At 39.5% G+C, this 18,660-nt stretch overlaps 1 protein-coding gene across 2 annotated transcripts in view; it reads right to left on the reverse strand.

Annotated features, from left to right (window-relative positions):
• LOC148392218 (low-density lipoprotein receptor class A domain-containing protein 4-like) overlaps positions 1-17,996 on the reverse strand; it is a 96,892-nt gene extending 78,896 nt beyond the window's left edge. Inside the window, exons 1-2 of one of the 2 annotated variants that reach the window (XM_088386690.1) lie at positions 17,830-17,996; positions 12,527-12,630 (exon numbers count right to left, since the gene is read on the reverse strand). The gene's annotated coding sequence lies outside the window, so the exon portion shown is untranslated. The remainder of the gene's footprint in view (positions 1-12,526; positions 12,631-17,829) is intronic. The other variant, XM_088386691.1, reaches the window with a different exon arrangement.
• Between the last annotated feature and the right edge of the window lie 664 nt (positions 17,997-18,660).

Below are 18,660 nucleotides of genomic sequence, written 5' to 3' on the forward strand. Positions count from 1 at the left end.
CCATCGTTACCAGCAGATCTAAAACGTTCACCTTTAAGAGGTGCCAGACCTTTGTACAGCCTCCAGAGTGTGCAAGAGAAAGATCTTACACTGAAAGTGCAAGTTTACAGTTCACTCGTTTATCGCAGAGGTTGCAGAATACCAATAATATATGCATGTGAGGTGCACATATTATTTTTCTTCCATTGGGGTCACTCTTCTAATGTTAAACACTGTTGTTGAATGGTGTGTGTGTGTGCGTGTGTGCATTAGCCTCTCTGGTGTTCCGTGACAGGGTGAGTTGAGACCACTGACATGTGCTAGCGTTTAAAGAAGAACCCGTTTGTTCAATAAAGTGATTGAAAGTGCATATGTGGCCTTGTCTATAGTCCCTCTTTACCAACAATCTATTACAAATTACAAGTTGTTCTAACGAGCAGTGGTAGGCTTTACTAAATGATACTAAAATACTAAAGTGTTAAATGATCCTAAACTAATACGCATTATTTTTCTTTCACGCTCACTCCTGGGCCACACTTGCATAAGTCTGCAGTAATAGTCCATGTGGAATAATAATTACTGCAAAATCCCTAAATATAGTGAATAATTGAAAATATAAATGGGTTTACCTTTTTTGACATGCAGGTCTGTTTAATGAAACAAAGGTGATATACTCACTGAAAGCAATGACGGGTGGATGCACGAGTTTATTTAATTGGAATTAATTGTTCTGGCTGCAACTAGACATGTCTGGCATCATTGATAGATGAATGAAGATGTATTTATAATTAATAGTCATTTCAGCACATATTAAGTGAAACTGGATCATTTCCCACAGCACCCATAAGGAGATCTAACAGCACACAGTGTGTCACGACACCCTTCTTGGGAATCACTAATCCAGCTAATCTACATGTATTTTTTTTTTTTTTTATCAAGATCTACATGTGGCAAAGGCTTGTCTGCTGTCACTGTAAACACAACATATTTGAAAAATGTGTCACACAAAGATACCTGCTATTTCCAACATGGTTTTAATGCAGGCAAAGCTGTCAATTTGCCTAGGAAGATGATGCTACGATTTGGGATGTAACAGACAGGGGAAAAAAGAGAAAAGGGGAGAGAGAGGAATGACTAACAGGATGAAGGGAGACGTCGGATGGGTTGAAGGCGAGCGGCGAAGAATAGAACAACGTGGGTGAGGAAAGGAAAGGAAGAAAAGGCAAGGAAGGGAGTAAATGAAATTAAAAAAAAAGCGAGAAAAAGAGCCTGTCTGGCACAGTAGACATGAATGCAAAAAAACTTCAGCCTGGGAAAGGAGGGATGTGAAAATGGAAGGGAGAGGGGGCTAAAGCAGGGAGGGAGGAGGGGAGTGATGGAGCGATGCAGGCGAGGAGGGAGACGATGCTGACAGAAGCAACCAGGAGGGAATCATTAGACTTGATGGACTCACTGAGGCTGCACTTCATAAACACTGTCTGGCTTGCGAGTATGCATGAGTGTGTGTGTGTGTGTGCGTGTGTGTGAGATGGAAGTGAATATGAAGCCTTCTATTGCATGCAGATCTATTTTGTCGGAGGTTCCTCATTTGTCTGTGTTCTCTTTAGCGAATCACCATTTATACGGCAGAGGGGAATGGAGGGAATTGTCGAAATGACATTTTCGGTCTGCCCGCCTGCTTCTATCAGAGTTTCTGTTTTACATCAGTATTTTTATGCCCTCTTTTATGATTTTCTGCTTTTTCTTCCAACAAGAACTGTATAATTCAAAGAACAGCACAGAACTACTAAAAGGTTGCAAGCTTACAAGCAGTCTGGCACTTTTTGCTATTTTACCACTGTCCAATTGTTTGTTTCTACTTTTCGATATGTATTAGATGTGCTTTGATCGGTGACCGATCGTCATCGGGCAATATTTGTGAAAAATAATATGATAGGTACTCAAAGCCCATCATGACCCATCATCGCCCTCATTGTTCTCATAGCGTGCTTACTAAAGATACCATTCGCGGTGAATATTGAAACCTGAGCTGTGAGCAAATTTACACTTCAATATTTACTTTCATCAGCAGTACTGAGTACACTGCTGCAGTTATACTTGAGGAATTGACCTGGATCTCATTATTTCACACAACTTAGAGTCACAGTTTTCTGCTAAAAAAATGTCTTTTTTTAAAAAAAAAATTTTTGCAGCAAACTGTGACTAAGTTGTGTGAAATATATATATATATATGCGCCTGGTTGAAGCTGTTCTGGAAAAAATATTTTTGCACATTTGCAAATACAAAAATGCTTTTTCCATTTGCTTTGCTCTTTGTCAGTCTGATGATACTGAGCTGGTCACCACCCCCCCAAGAGTCACAGCACAGTTACATCACACATGTTTCAAAACCCAGAGGCCGCATTTGGTTTCTGCCCCACTGACTATAATCTTACTAGGTTTTATCAGCCTTGCACAGACAAAACTGGGTTCAGCACCTGCTGGCGTTGATGATGAGATGCAGGTAAAAAAGTAGAAAACATGAATAAACTCATCAACACACATACACGCACACACAATGTGCCAGTGAATGTGTTGCAGCACATGAATTGTACTTTTAAATAAAGTCGGCAGAACAGTGAAGTGTATCAACAATACAACGTTCATAAAAGTCATCATTTCTTGCACCTTTTTTGATCAATAAATGTGAGAGCAAGTAATACCAACCAGGGAAATGTCATTTAATTTAATAATAATAAAAATATATATATTCTTTCACTTGGAAGCCCACAAATACAAGCAGTGTATGCACTCATTGAAAGTCCAGTAAAGGGGTTGCACAAAGCACTTCAGTCAGAATCTGCAATGTACTTCCACTCTCATCAATGACTCAATTGTGTTAGGCCTACTTTTACTTGGCTAGTAATATTGCTCTGTCGTTAAAAAAAAAAATCTTCCATTTGTGCACTGCTTAAAAGACAAGTTGTGCTTTTACCCTACATTCATGGGTACACAGTGTTACCTTGTTGAACGTAAATTTAATGGATGTTCACAAAGCCATCAAATGACTCAAATTGGAACTGATGTTGCTGCAAAAAATAGCTTATTATTTGCATTTATTTCATTTTGTGATCCAAGTACGAAACAGCTAAATCTGCCATAAAAACAAATGCGTATATATGTGTGTTTATTTTAAAATTTTAATTACCTTAAACACTAGTAAACGCTTTATTGCCCAACACGGCTAGTTAAACAGTAGGAATTCGGAGAGGTCTCTTCATCCAACAGCAGTCCAAGCCTTTCGGAGTTCAACGAGACTTGTGTTGAATAAAAGGGGCCAGTAGGTTTGCTTCAAAAAGGTACACGTTCTGAAACGTGGTTTTGTTCAAATTCATGCTTGTTTACGTAAAATATTTTGTCATCCAAGCCTCCCATGAAGTTACGTAGATGACAGCTGACAGTTTTCTTTGTTCACTATGATCCATCCATCCATTATCGGTGCCGCTTGTCCCCATGGGGGTCGCGGGGGCGCTGGAGCCTATCCCAGCAGTCATTGGGCAGTAGGCGGGGGACACCCTGAACCGGTTGCCAGCCGATCGCAGGGCACACAGAGGTGAACAACCATTCGCACGCGCACCTACGGGCAATTTGGAGTACTCAATCGCCCTATCAAGCATGTCTTTGGGATGAGGGAGGAAACTGGAGTACCCGGAGAAAACCCACGCAGGCGCAGGGAGAACATTGCAAATTCCACACAGGGAGGGCCGGAAGCGGAATCGAACGTGCAACCTCTGAACTGCGGGGCGGACGTGCTAACCAGTGCTCCACCGAGCCGCCTTTCACTGATGTGTTTTGTAATTTCATTGGTTAGATGTGACGAGACTATTGGCAAATCTATTGGTGGCATTAAGCTCTTGAGCAAAAATCTATACATTAACTGTGTTACATTTAAAGTCGCATGATTCAAAGCGTGATGGGGAAAAAGGAGTGGCTTAGATTTTGAACCAACATTCTTTGGCTAAGTTTCATCTCCATCTCACTCGGCACCTTGACGCAAGTCATCAAGAAGAAGTTGAGAATGTTTCATTGTTTTTGTTCAAATTCAACGGCAGCAACCTTTTAACACATTTAGAAATCTTATAAATTTTACTTAAAACTATGAACTGTATGACAAGAACTGGAGCTTATGGTTGACCTGTCTAGTCTGACTCAAAATATTTTTTTAGCGCAGAGATTTTTTTTTTTAATGGTCAAGAACCATTTTTGCACTTTGCTCCCTGTTTATCCAGGCACTGCATACCAAATAGTTTCATATTCATTTGCAGCCAAGACCATACTCTGGTGCGGTGGTGAGTAGCTCAACCAAGGCAACATCATTCTGAACAAATGAATAAATCAACTTCTTAAGGATAACGATTAGATTGGCGGTCTGCTATCTCCAAACGAAGGCAGCGCTACACAGGAATGTATCTTCTTGAAAAATAACCTTACAGCGCTGAAGTATAAGCGCCTGTCACACCTCAGCTTTGCTTCAGCGAGACTTGAATGCTCTGATGCCTGGCAGATTTAAGTGAAGATGTGATAGGGCCAGACAGGAAGTACAGAGAGATACTTTTGCCAGTCAATGTCAGCAGCACCGCTTTATCAAGTGCAGTAAGATCTGCTGCGAGTTGGGTTCAAAATGGATAAACTGTGGTCCCTATTGAATGTGAACAGGGTAATGGAATTTGCACTTCAAATGGAGAAGAAAAGTTGAGAGGTTTTGGAATCTAGACTAATTTCAGTCATTCTTTATTATTAAATAAAATTCCAAACCTTCATATTTGTTGCGCTGTAAGGTCGTTATAGTCATTTGAGTTTCTGAAGGTTCGAAGTTGTGTGAAGCAATACCAAAGAGGATGCACATTCCTCTTTCTTTGCGTTGTTCTATTGCTCTCTGTTTTACCTCCCTTGCCCTTACTTTGACAGCTATTAGCACTGGCTCTTTCAGCTATCCACTCATCTTTTATTTACCCCCATTTTCTCCTGTATACAAAAAGCCTTAAGGTTTGTGGTTGGACTTAAGAGCCTCATGGACCAAGACGTGCGTGTACAGTACATCAACACTTACATCATGACAAAAATCCAATTCCTTAACAGCTTGAGGAAAAGATACCACATTTTGGGGGAGTCACAAAGAAATATTAAGTGTCCAGTAGAGATCTTAGTTCTTGCAAGCTTGCATTAGCACACATAAAAACCTTTTTGCTTACCTTTGCACTTTAGTGCAAGTTTTTTTCCCCCAACCAAGTTACCTGATGGATTCAGTACTTGAGAGTGTATCTTTGTTTAAAACAATTGACTTTTGCACTTCTCTCAACCATCACAATTTGTGTACATAGACTCACTGATTTTGTGGTTTAAGTGGGAAGTAACAAAGACATAAATCTAACAAGTCTAGATTAAATGCTGCACTTTCACTGTCCATTTGTTCCATATTTTCTCTCTTAATTCATTTTAACCAGTCATTTTCTCAATTTTATCCATCTTTGTCTTTTCCTATTCTCCTTCTTTCTGTCATTAAATTAAATACTAAAAACACCAAACACTTTAAATATTAGAACCGCATCAGGTTTGGAATTTTAACCATCATGCTTTGCCTGTAGGGTTAGGAACAAAGACCCTCAGTGAATTTTATTTGACATTCTACTGTAAAGACCTTTGGAAATTTGTCATTCAGTTCCTTTCAAAAGAACACCAACTGCTGCAAAACATACTGAGACGTTAAACAGTTTGACGTGTGCATTCAAAAGTTAAGACGGTGTCAAATTGGGTTAAGCTGTAAAGGTTACGTTGTATTTTAATTTCTTCCTGACACTGTCTAACATAAGAGTGTGCCACAAAATCAGTATGGCAGTTAAAGTCTATTGCTAATATATTGAATCCACTCTGAGAACACCAAGGCCATCAAATCAGCACGGCAGTTAAAGTCTATTTCTAATATATTGAATCCACTGAATTGATTGAATCCAGTCTTTAATTTTGGTCAGCTTACAGTAACTACAAGACAAACTTGTTAGTAACATGCCAAACATTAAATGAATGCTGCTGTAACTACAATGTGAGCCCAACCAGATGTCCTTTGTACAATGAAATCTAAAATGAAATAAAAGATACTGAAATACCTTGTACAAACTCCATGTTGCTTGTTGAATCTCAAATATTTTAATGAGCTGAAAGAAGTGTCATTACCAGCTAATGTTACTGGGGGAGGCATGAAAATCAAATTGCACCCATTGAATGTCTCCTGGTACTAAAAATGACAAAATGAAATCATGTGTTTGAACAGTGGGTGTGTTTTACATGGTAACACACACAAAAAAAGGCATTGATCTGAAAAATATGCATCTGAAAATATTGAATTAAAAGGATAAAAGTTTCATTATCTTCTTCAAGACATGCTGGTAATTCATCAGTTTAAAAAGTGTAGCGGGGAAAATAACACTATGAAACATTTTATTAAAAAGAGAAAAACCCACTATTAGCTTTCCATGGAAAAATTTAACAGCAGGCGATCAATTGGGTACAGTGCAATATTAATGAGATATTCTGCAACCAAGGAATAAATTATTTTTACGATTACTGCAGACGCTGAAGTAGCTTCTCGGTACAAAATGTAAAATTTATACAACCCGATACTTTTTCAACTCATATGAATGTAAAAAAAATCTCCACCCTGACAAATAGAGAAGCCATTCAGTTCCATTCACACCTATGGGCAATTGTCTCCAGTTAACCTGACATTCACATATTTGGACTGTGATAGGAAGCTCAACATGTACACAGAAAGTGTGAATTCAAATATTTGTTTTTCCATCCCTCCTCGCTCCCCGGGCTGCATCCAAATCATTTGATAAAACCAGAATTAATTTTACCTTTCAAGCAGGTTACTACAAGGTTGGCGTGAACATTAGCCTTGTTACTTTGGATTCAAGCAACAAAAGCAATTAGTTTGTTGAATATGAATCCCTTCCCAGTTTTATGGTCATTAAACAGGAGCAATGAAGCCTCACAGTTCACAAAACCCACAGCCAGTCCATGTATGAAATTACCAGATAAAGCCAAGAAGTGGCACTACAATTTAGATTTTTTTTTTTGAGCAATTAAACATTCATGAAGCAAAAACATCTTTCACAAGAGCACCTGGGAAAGATCCAAGAGGAACAGGACTTTTTGTCAGATGCATTAATGGTGCATTCATCACACATTGCAGTGAAATTTGGACATCATTGCAAAACAAAACTATATTTCGTGGGTTATTTTGTCATCACAGTTTGCAGTCGTTCGCAGGATAATTTGTTTAAATGTCTTCCCATCCACATATTTAAAACAACATAAATATCCATATTTAAGTGTAATTGCATATTCTCATTCTTGCTGGGAACGCTGAACAAAATCCTCATCAGCTGCAAGATTTGCTTCAGTTTAATAATACACATCACCAAGTGACCCATCTTAATTTACTTCTCCCCCCACTGCAATATAAACACCCCCGATGATCATTTAGCTGTAATGGATTTTTTTGGCACCTCTCATCGAGTGAATCATTACAAACAGCAGGTCTGCCTGTCAATTCCAGACAAATTCAATACAAACCCATTCTGGAAGTGAAAGAGGGGAAATGGCTCAAACCTACACCTTAAACCCTCAATAAAGCAGAAACAAAACTCATACTGAGTGGCAGGTGGCCAATGCCACAGAGATGACATGCACCAACAGCAGTCTAGACATGTGGGCGCTTAATGCCAGAGGATTGTGGCAGTGACAGACAGAGGGGCTGAGACAGAGCATGAGATGATGAGCCTGAAGTGGCTGACAGTGGGGGAAGAGAATTAAGCAGACACCGAGTGGGAGGCAGGTGAGCTCACAGGGTCTGTCTGACCTATGGCTTTTGCAAGTGAACACAATGGCTGTGTTAGTGTTTTGCCACCTGCGGGAAGTAGACTTGAAATTGCAAAACTTAGGTATCACAACTTGTGCCTAATACGGTGAAAAGGGAAGGAGATCGTCTGTATATTTCCACATATAATCAATTAATATAAGGAGATCGTCTGTATATTTCCAGATTTAATCAATTAATATAATACACAACCCTTGATTAAAAAAAAAGAGATAATTATCTTCTATCTAAACAATCTTGTCAGCAGGATGCAGACAGAATCTCTTATTATAAAACATTCCGTAACTTTTTCTTAACTTATATCTATTATTATTATTATTATTATTATTATTATTAGATATTATTATAACAATGACATATAATAATATAAATTTGCTAGAATTAAAATGCCATGACTACCTTTCTTCGGCTAATTGAAAAGCAATTCCTTAGTCTTTGTTAGCTGTTTGTGCTTGTGCCGTTTGCTTACATTCTGTCCATCTTCTGGGGCCTATTCATAAAACTAAGTGACATCCCCAATCTCAACACTTGTGGCACGACAGCAAATGCAACTCCTAACATAACATGCAGAATATGCAAAGTTGAAACAGATAAATTCCTGCTTGTTATTGACTCTAATATCTCTTCGTGATCTGAGAAGAGTCGAGAGCACTCTTGTGAAACAAATACAATGACATCATTAAATTGTTGACATCAACTCGACTTTCATCGCATTATGTCAACTTAAAAGAATCTAAAATCCTGCAACCCTTATTACAAGTTAGTGAAAACATCGAAATGTTCACATGAGGAGGCGACAAACACATTTCTCCCGTGCGGAAGCCAGCTTTTGCATATTTCACGCAAGCTTATCTCTGCGGTTTTCTGGACACAGACACAACATTCCTGTTTGTAAGAAACACCGTAATAGAAGTGGTTGCAGTTAATGCGTTTATCATTTCTACAACCGAAAGCCCTGAAGCAAGAAAAGTAAAGCGGTAATGGGTAATGGGAGGGAGATAAAGGTGAGAGACGGAGCGAGGAAGACAAAAGAGGGAGAGAGGGAGCAGAGAGAACAAAACTATGCTGCATTGCAGCACAGCCAACAAATATGACTTCTTTGTAGGGCTGTTTATGAGGACGCTGCCATCGTCTAGTTACACACAGGTCTTTTCCTCAGAAGCTTATCACACATGACCTTGTTGAGAGAGAGAGGAGGACACTTGGACAGACCCATTATGACCTCTTTATCAGCTTGTGAGCCTGCTGTGTTTATTAATGCATTTTACCTTAACCTATGAATATGCACAGCAGTCCAAGAGCAAAGAAGAATGGGGAGAGGTATTTGTCCTTCATGGGTTATTTGTGGCTCTAAGCATGAGACTGCGGTGATAAAATGTGTTTCACTATCATCAGCGAACATTCTTGGCAGTGTGCACAATGCCATTCATTCAGTAGACTTCAGTAAAGTTACATAGAGGGAAAAAGGGCACTTGCAGTTTGACGAGTAATAAACACAATTTTACACTACAACAAACATCTGTAGCATATAGTAAATCACGAAACTGTGGGACAACAGAATCGCCAATGGATGATGGCACTATGAGCCATCATAATGCTGCATTACTGAAAGAGGGAGACATTCGTAAAGATAAACACGGGGGACACTGAGGCAAGTGCTCATATAGCCGGCCAGCAGACAGAAATGTCAGTCGTCAGGTTATTGCTGTCAGTCAAAGTTCCTGCAGCAGTGTTGCGCAGTGCTTCGGTCTCACGTCGACATTTCTACTGTTCAATATCCTTTCTACCATAGCGACCGTCACCTGTAATGAGGTTTCTTGCATTTGACTTCCCTCTTGCATGCCCATATGACCTCCATCGCCACCAACGAGTATACATATTTTCATACATGCAGTATATACAAAAATGAAGTAGTGTTTGGCACATCCACATTACAGTTTCCTTCTTAATACCTTACAAGAAAAAAATTGCATATCAATGAAATATGCACTTCTCAAGGACTTACCGGTACAACCATATGCAACCCACTGTGGTATTTTTGCTATAGAGACAGAGAATAATATGAAAATGCCACAAAGAATTCTATGTATTCAAAGTAGGCGGGTTTAGCGAGTGGGCCATTGGTGGCTTCACTGCTCGCGACGGCAAGTAAGCGGCATTGGCATTCCGTTCATATATACGTACGTAAGGCTAAGGAGGCTTAACTCACTTTCTTCATTGCCTTTTGAATGGAAAAATACATCCAGAAGTGGCAGAGTAAGGCATTTTATGGCAATTATTTTTTTTTACTTCTTTCATTTTTTTTTTTACTCCTGATTCTAGTTGTTGTTTTCCTTTGCTCGCCACAGGGCAGCAATATGGGCATTGTATTTAGTCATCATCTCAGAATGCCTTGCAGACATGAAAAATATGCCGACTATGGTGTGTCAGGTTAGGTTGCTAACAAACCGGACTTTTTTTAACTTACAATAAATTATTATACATGTCTAACAAAGTATTTTAATAGTAGAGGTCAGTGTTTGTATTTTGAGATCCATTTGTCATGATGGGCAGGGTTCCTTTTAAATCATTTGGTGGAGACTCTGAAATATGGAAACTGTTCATTGATGAAATATTCTTGTGAGATACAAGGCTACTTCTCATGTGTGAAAATCATCATCTAAAATATTTTTAAGATACTAGACTTGATAGATTGGTCTATTTGATTTGCTGAAAAGGGGCATGCTTTTGTGAACCCTCAATTTGCCACCCTCACCTACCACCATCCTCGTCCTACTCTTCACCACCACATATTACTTTCATTCTTCACTTTCATTTATTCTGCAGAGGAGCTCCTCATTGGCAATGTTCCCCGACCCTGTCATTCCATCCTCTTGCAAACCTCTTCATGGCTTTTTTTTTTCTTGTTCGTCTTCTTCCACTCCAGCCCTTCAGAGAGATACATTTAAAACTCTTGTCTCTCCTTCTCTCAGGGCAGAGATCAACCTCAGCCCATTTCACACATGACAGAGTGTGTTGTACGCCACTGATGTATGTATGCTAGTAGTAGTGGCAGCACTGATGGGTGGCAACATGCAGTGATACGGAAATGAGCAGGGTGTGTAAGCAATGTGTCTTGGTGAAGGGCAGCAGGGTTTCAATTGAATTTCAATTTACTGTGCCAGATAAATGTCTTGCGGTTCCATTCGTAGCCCTAACATTCTGAAATAACAACAAATCAGGAACTTTTCTTCTGATTGAACGGAAAAAAAGCATAGAAGGGATGTGCATTTCCACCACTAAGCCAGATGCAATAGGTATGAAAAGTGGAAATATCAAGTTTAAAATCACACTTGATATGTCACTAACAGTTTCAGTTGTCCAACTGCAAAATATATATTTTCAAGCAAACAGACAACAAAAGAATCTATCCTCTGGATTTAGCATCAGATTTATCAAAATCCAATAAAACAAGAAATCAAACTCCATTTCAGTACAATGCTTTCGAGCACAGGTGTCAAACTCAAGGCCCGGGGGCCAGATACGGCCCGCCACATCATTTTATGTGGCCCGCGAAGACAAACTGTGCATCAAATCCGTGTGTCATTACTAGAATTTCAAATTGTCTTCACTTTTAATATCTTTTTTTAAATATTTGACCAGTTTTCACTCATCTGATTTGAAAATGAGTTATTTGTCAGGTTTTTTTGTAGCTTTTACTGTCTATAATATGAGGTGCTCATGCATTTATTTGGGTTGACAGTCATAATGGCCCTCCGAAAGAAGCTATGACTACAATGCGCCCCGTGAAAAAAATGAGTTTGACACCCCTGCTTCAGAGGCTCCGATTAATGACAATTTCACTGAAAGTCCATATTCTAATCACATCTACATTGCAAATAGAGAAATGTGCTTCTGTTGTGATAGATGGCACCAACCAGCAAGTAAGTGCCAAAGCAATAGAATGAGGCAGGCAAGAGAATCTCTTGCTCCTCAGGGTCCAGTAAGGCACCATCTGCCCGGAGGCACAGGAAGCGGTGCCACCAGACAAGCTAACATGTTTGTATGTTTAGTGCCATATGTTGTTCGCCCATGTATACATGCACAAACTGGCAGTGTTGACGAAGGTCTAGTCGAGCATCAGACCAGTTAAACGGAAAGTCAAGTTGAACATTTTCTGTACGATATGTTCTCCGCAATCTGAATAATTTCGCTTCTAAACTGTGTGAGAGAGCTAAGAATGTCAAGAGCGAGAGATGAAAAGGTCGTCTTTCTATCTCTCGATGGGGAGCGGGGAGAAGTGACAAAGTTTCAGGCAAGGCCAAATTCTTTTGTAAAGATTTGAGTCTATTTAACTGATCTGCTAAAACCTTAGTGAATTGCACGATATTTTTTTTAACATCAATTTATTGCCAAGGCTGGGAACATCTCATTTTAACAATCACGAAATCGGGAGAGAATTTTTGGGAACACTGTTGTGTCCTAACATAAGCAAGAAAATGATTATTAGCATGGCCTAGCCAATTCATCAATGCAAATCTAGCAGATTAAGCACAGTAAATGTTAGACGAGCATACATTCAGATATATTGCATTTCAATCAACATTTGTTTGGTAACACGGCATAGAAAGTTGTAACTGTAGTTCTTACGTCCATCCGTGGGGGTCAGTCTTGGTCCAGCAGTGCCAAGTTGGTTGCGGTTGACCCCTGCTGAGATGATGGAATCTTTATCAGGTCTTCTAAAATCTTCAAAGCTGGAAAGATGCCACAAAGTCTGTTTCAGGGCACTTTGAATACACAACCCGTGGTCTGGGTTTGCTTTTTAGGTGACAACGTAAGTCTCCTTATCGCATGTTTGTTTGTTCCAAAAGGGTTCGCAAACCCACGATAAAGCAAGATGGTGGCATTCCCTGGTGATATGTTCCTTTTGAAGTTGGGTGAGGAAACAGCATGGTGTGGAGGTCTGGCATTGGGGTCTTGGCCATGAGGTGGTTGGGTCCCCTTGAGACATTTCCATTACAGCTAATACTTTAAACTTGCCATAGCTAATCTTTCGAAAAACACATTTAGTTTTTGATCTGCAGTGACTGGGCAAACCCACTTGGCTCAGATATGCTAAGCAAGACTACTCTGTAAAATAAATCATATGCGTGGCACCAGCTCAGAGTGAAAACAATCTTTGTCCAGACTGCAGATGCACTCAAAATCAGAAAGGCACAATTAATATCATGTTTGTATCAGAAAACCTCAAATATTCTCATAAAAGATTTTTTTTTTTTTTTTTTTAGTTTTCAAGATGATAAACTTTTGCAACAGACTCAAAACAAGACACTTGAATCTTTGCTGCAATGCGGGCATCATTGTGCCAGACGAGGAAGCATCAGACTACAAGAAATATGGAATGCAAAATAAAATAAGAGTTTGAAATGTTTTTCCTCTGGCTGTGAAATCTGATCGACGGTCTTTTAACATGGAAGAAACATCAATCTAATTTTCCTCTTGACAGTATTGAACACAAAATGCAAAAATATGATAAAGCAAATTTGTTTTTTGTTTTTTTATAGGTTTGTATTTTAATAAAATAGGATTTAACAAAAAGAACCATTACGTCTTTGTAAGTCATGAGTCAATAAGTACCTTCTTGGTCAAATGAATGTGTATGTAGAAGCCATTCAATTTCATTAATAATATAGTAGAGTCACTCATGAGGTTGTGGTTCATTAGCCACACTTCCATGCAGGCAGCTTGTCTTTTCCGTCTCTAAAGTATGTGTCATGTGATTGACTGGCAAGTGGTGACCATTTTTCACTCAAGGTCTGCTCAAATGGGCTCCAGCTCCCCTAAACTGGATCAGAGCAGAGGTCTAGAAATATCTTGCTGAATGGCATTAGGTTCAAACTTGCATCAGTTGCAGGTCAAACGTGTGTCCTGTGTGACCAATCCCCTGCAGCGATAGTGAGCACCTTGCTAAGGCACACCGTATTAAACCATTTCCAGCTCATGAGCCTATTTTAATCAACTGATTCTCGCTCTGGGACCCGGTCTCATTAAAATGCAGTCATATGTCACCAGAATCGGGCCACTCCTGTTCTACAGGTTGAAGAAACTGCCATGTAAGGCCAGAGCGAGACAGGCCCCTCTTTGCTATGTCTGGTCTAATTCCCGGCAAGTTCAGCAGGAGTTCAAAGTACCTTACTTTTGACATATTAAAGTATGGTCTGCACAGCACACAGTCACAGACTACATCAATAATGCACCGAGCAAAGCCAGAAAACAACCCTGCCTTCTACAACTAGTGTTGTACACACACCTACACACACACCTACACACAAACACACTAGTGAGAGATCTATAAAGGGTGCCCCGTGTGTCAGTAGTGTGCATTAAATCTCCTGGTTTATGTTGACAGTCTCCATTGTTTCATTGAATTATCACAGATGAGTTGAGAAGTATTAAGTACAGCAGCACACAATAAATCACCAAGTCTTATAAAGAAAGAAAACTGGAGATTTTTTACTAGTACTTCAGATATCAGGTGCTACAGCCATGATGCTGGATGAAAGGGAAAAACCATATTAGAGAATCTGGGTGGAAGTGATTATGTAATAAACTGGGGTATTCTTCGTGTGTCATTAAAATTTGATTAAGACTTTTAAGACTTCTGTTGAAGTGATGCTTTGACTTATGAGTTTAATTCTTTCCATGACCAAAACACTCTTAATCATCTTTCTTTATTGATTAATATGTTCTAGCCCACAATAAACCACCAACTATAATGTATGTTTTTGATAAGACAACATGCTACAGTACATAGTACATAATAACAGTCTGTAGTAATAATATAATGAAATCACGTGTAAAAAAAAGTTAAACTTGTCTACACACAAATTTTGGAACCTCACGATAAATATCCATCCATCCATTTTCTGCACAACTTATTCTCACTAGGGTCATGGTTCAGTTGCAGCCCTGAATTTGAGCATCAGGTAAAGTAAACCCTGAACTCTGAACTGATTGACAGTAAATCACAAGGCACAAGCAAAACGTTGACAACAATTTAAAGTTGAATTATGCTAACAAACGCGAAATGTTGGGAAAAGCCGTGCTGCAAGCACAGAGAAAACATGCATGCAAGATACAACACAGCTAGTGTGACTTCAGTTATTTTTTCCCATAGTAACAGCAGCTGGGGAAAATCTCTCATCAAAGTGGAGTCATTGTCAAGGGCGTCTTTTATGCAGAATGATGAAATACAATAGGAAAATGAAACACCTGAGCCCCTGGAACTTATTGGGTAGTATTACAAAACCATCCATCCGTTAATTTTCAATAACACTTATCCAATTCGGGTTCACGTGAAAGCCATCCATTAGACTTGGGAGATGGGCAGCATGCACCTTGGACCCTGAACCGATGACCTGTCAAGGGGTACATTACAAATCTTCAAATCATTTGGTTGTCCATTCAAGATGTTTTCCTGTGAGGAGGTTTGGGGAATATCCGGCCAATACACGGTGGGCAGTCCTGTCAAATCATCCATCAATCATCCAGCGAGGGTGTAGGTCTTGGTAAATATTGTCAGAGTCAACTTTTTAAAGTAACATTTACGATCGTGCAGTGAGTATTCACTCAAATGACCGTTTTTTTTATCCCATTACTATGTATACACTCTGTTGAAATGTGCTAAACGACATAGTCAAGCAAGCGAACTAGATGTTTTGCCTCCAGCTAAGCCGTGCCCCATAAATTACATCACAATGTTTACAACCTTTAAATGGGAGGATGCAGCACATTTTCTACTTGATGAGCCAAGGGGGTATTATGTACACCAATAGGAATAATAAGTAAGAACTAACCTGGATTATCCCTTTGGCCACAATGCAAAGTAGGATCATAGCTAGCCATTTTAAACTAAAAATAAAAACTGACGGGTTTTGGGACTTAAAATCGTACTGAACACTGGTGGCTGTCCAGTACAATAGAAAACCATTTTCCATTTTTATCAAATTGGATTATTCATCTGTCGGAGAACGATGTGGGGTTTTTTTTCTTTCAGAAAGAACAAAACAACTCGTTTTTAGACATCAACCTGAATAGCAAACCAGCATTTTGGGTGCGAGTCTGATCTCTAGTAGCTATCAAGAAACCCACAATCACACTGCCACTGATTAAACAATCAAACTGTGTGATGTCAGGTGATTGAATGGGGCTCACTATCAGTGACTTGGTGTGATAAATTAAATCTTCTGTTTTAATAATCCTGTACAATGCCAATTTTTAATTCAAAACGTTCTTTCAGTGATTTTCAGCCCCCAAAAATACACACTAACAATCGCTAAAGGCATGAAAGCACAGGAGACAGAGTGTATCTGTACACAAGCCAGACAAAGGCACACACTCTGGCGCAGGCTGGCACTCGTCTTTGCCTGTCTCGCGCCTTCTCTTCGGCAACACAATACAAGTCCCATTTGTGTGTCACATGGGCTCGGAGACAGACAAGGCGGCATTATGCACAACTGGCTGCAGATCAGGTTCTATATGTGTCTGAGTGGGACAACGGTGCTCTTGAGTGGTGTGTATAAATGTGTGTGAAGGAGTTCAGGTGAAGGCCAGCAAGCCCTGTCGAGTCTCACACACTTGCCTCAGGAGGTGAGAAGCTGCTAATTGGTAAAGGGTAAACGCACACGCATAAACACATACACTAATGAGAACTAAGATGAACAAAAAAAAAACCCTGACATTTAGTGAGACTTTTGCACAATGAGCCATGAAAAGCATACACACGGACTACAAGACAGGAACATTAGTCTATTAGTAATACAGTCCAGTCTTTAACTTCACCACATAATGAACTTTCCTTTTCTTGATTAAATCATGTTCGATTGTTCACCCACTAGCTGTATAAGCACTAGTTTCATCAGATTTAATTCAACCTACTAAATTTTAAAAGAACCAGACAATTTGAATTTCCAGCACGGTTCAGATACAGCACCACTGAGTGATGAAAAATAATTTAGTAAGATTACAACAATAACGCAAACAAAATGTGGGTTTATCATTTCAATTTTTTCACATTTCATAAACCCTTGAAATGTAAACATGTGGATTGCACTTCTAATGTATTACAACATTGTACTGTAATTTCTATATGAAATGTCAAAGGAATACAATTATACATAAATTAATTTCTTTATGAAATGCCAAAGGAATATAATTGTGCATAAATACAAAATTTGCAATTTGAAAATTGTATTTTATTAAATTGCGATCATTTTGGATTTGATGAATTGCTCAGCATCAGTGAGAATTTATATTCATTCTAATGTAGTATGTTTATAAAACTTCTGTCAGGGACAGAGAAACAAATTATTATTATTATTTTTAAATCATTTTCTTTCCAGTAGCCTACACCTGTTTGTGCACTGAGTTACCAGGTACCGCTGCATCTGTGCATTAACGCAAAAAAAGTTTATCAGTCCCTGACTCCCTGGTCTATAATGTGACAACGCTCAGAATTGAAAGTAAGAAGTCCATTCTAGCTTCTCAGTTAGCTAGATCATGAATGCATGCCAGCGCCATGCACACCTGTGTTCCTCTCCCCTGAGGGCGCTCAAAGCTCGTCCCCATCACGCAGGTCAGACAGCGGGACAACCCCGTTACCCTTGGGGGCAGTAGGAGGACGAGGACGCCTATTGGTGCGATGGCCCCGCTGCGTCGATGCAAGCCAGCAGCGCTAGCATGCTTGCAGCTAACATCCTTACTAGCTCATCTGCAGTGATGCACGGTGCTGATCGCTTGGTAAAACTCTGCACAGCAACTTCCACTGGCCCAAAGTCAGACCCGATACCGCGCAGCTGACTAGCGCTTAGCCACACCAGTTAGCAGCGTCACCACAATACTGCTCCAATATTTAACAATGCATTGAAATAAATCACAGTATAAAGTTCCCTCACCTGTAATTGAAATCGTCCCGCTTTGGGGTGACCGTGCAGCCTTGTGATGCTGGATGTCAAGTTCAGCAACACTACAGTGGCTGCGAGTCAGGGAAGCAAAATACAACCACAGCTGCCTCACTGTACATCGCACGCCGCTGGCAGCCACCTTTTTCCACGGACATTGAACGACACCTGCAGGCATCTGACGTCGTTGCACGCTGAGGGTTTTAAAGAAGACCGGAGCCTGCAGAACTGTACTGAATGGGGTCTTGATTCTTTTTCTTTAGGTCAAATTGAATTCGTACAGGATACGTGACTGCGTCTTAAGAGCTGGCCTGACCCATTTAGAGCGATCAGTTCCACTCCCATTTCACACAAAAAGCCTTTATGAGGATCCTTTCCAGATGTTTTCACCCCCCGCACAGTACTAAAACTGTTTTAGGTAATACCCAGTCTTGTATAAAGTAGGTAGGTAAAAGAACTAATATCAAAACGTAAGATAAATATACATAATAAAGGTTACCCCCTCTGTAGAATTTTGCTTGAGTAGAAGTTTTAAAGTATACAAGTTTGGGGCATTATGATTTCATTTTGTGGTAACAGGTAATACTGATTGGTAACGTCAATAAAAACATTTTAAAAAGATTATGCAAATGTAAGTTTGCAATATGTGAACATTCTTCTTACAGTAGATTACTCCCCAATATTCTTCTCCACATTCACAGGTTTTATTGATATTTCAAAGAGTGCACTCAGTTTATTCCAATGATCCGAGATGGAAAATAATTCCAGGAGAAAACCATTTTCTTTTTATTGAATGTGTGTGGGGGACCGATATATACATTATGC

The sequence above is a fragment of the Syngnathus floridae genome, chromosome 10 (assembly GCF_059516105.1).
Source record: "Syngnathus floridae isolate MCC-2025c chromosome 10, RoL_Sflo_1.0, whole genome shotgun sequence".
In the NCBI taxonomy this organism is placed as follows: Eukaryota; Metazoa; Chordata; class Actinopteri; order Syngnathiformes; family Syngnathidae; genus Syngnathus; species Syngnathus floridae.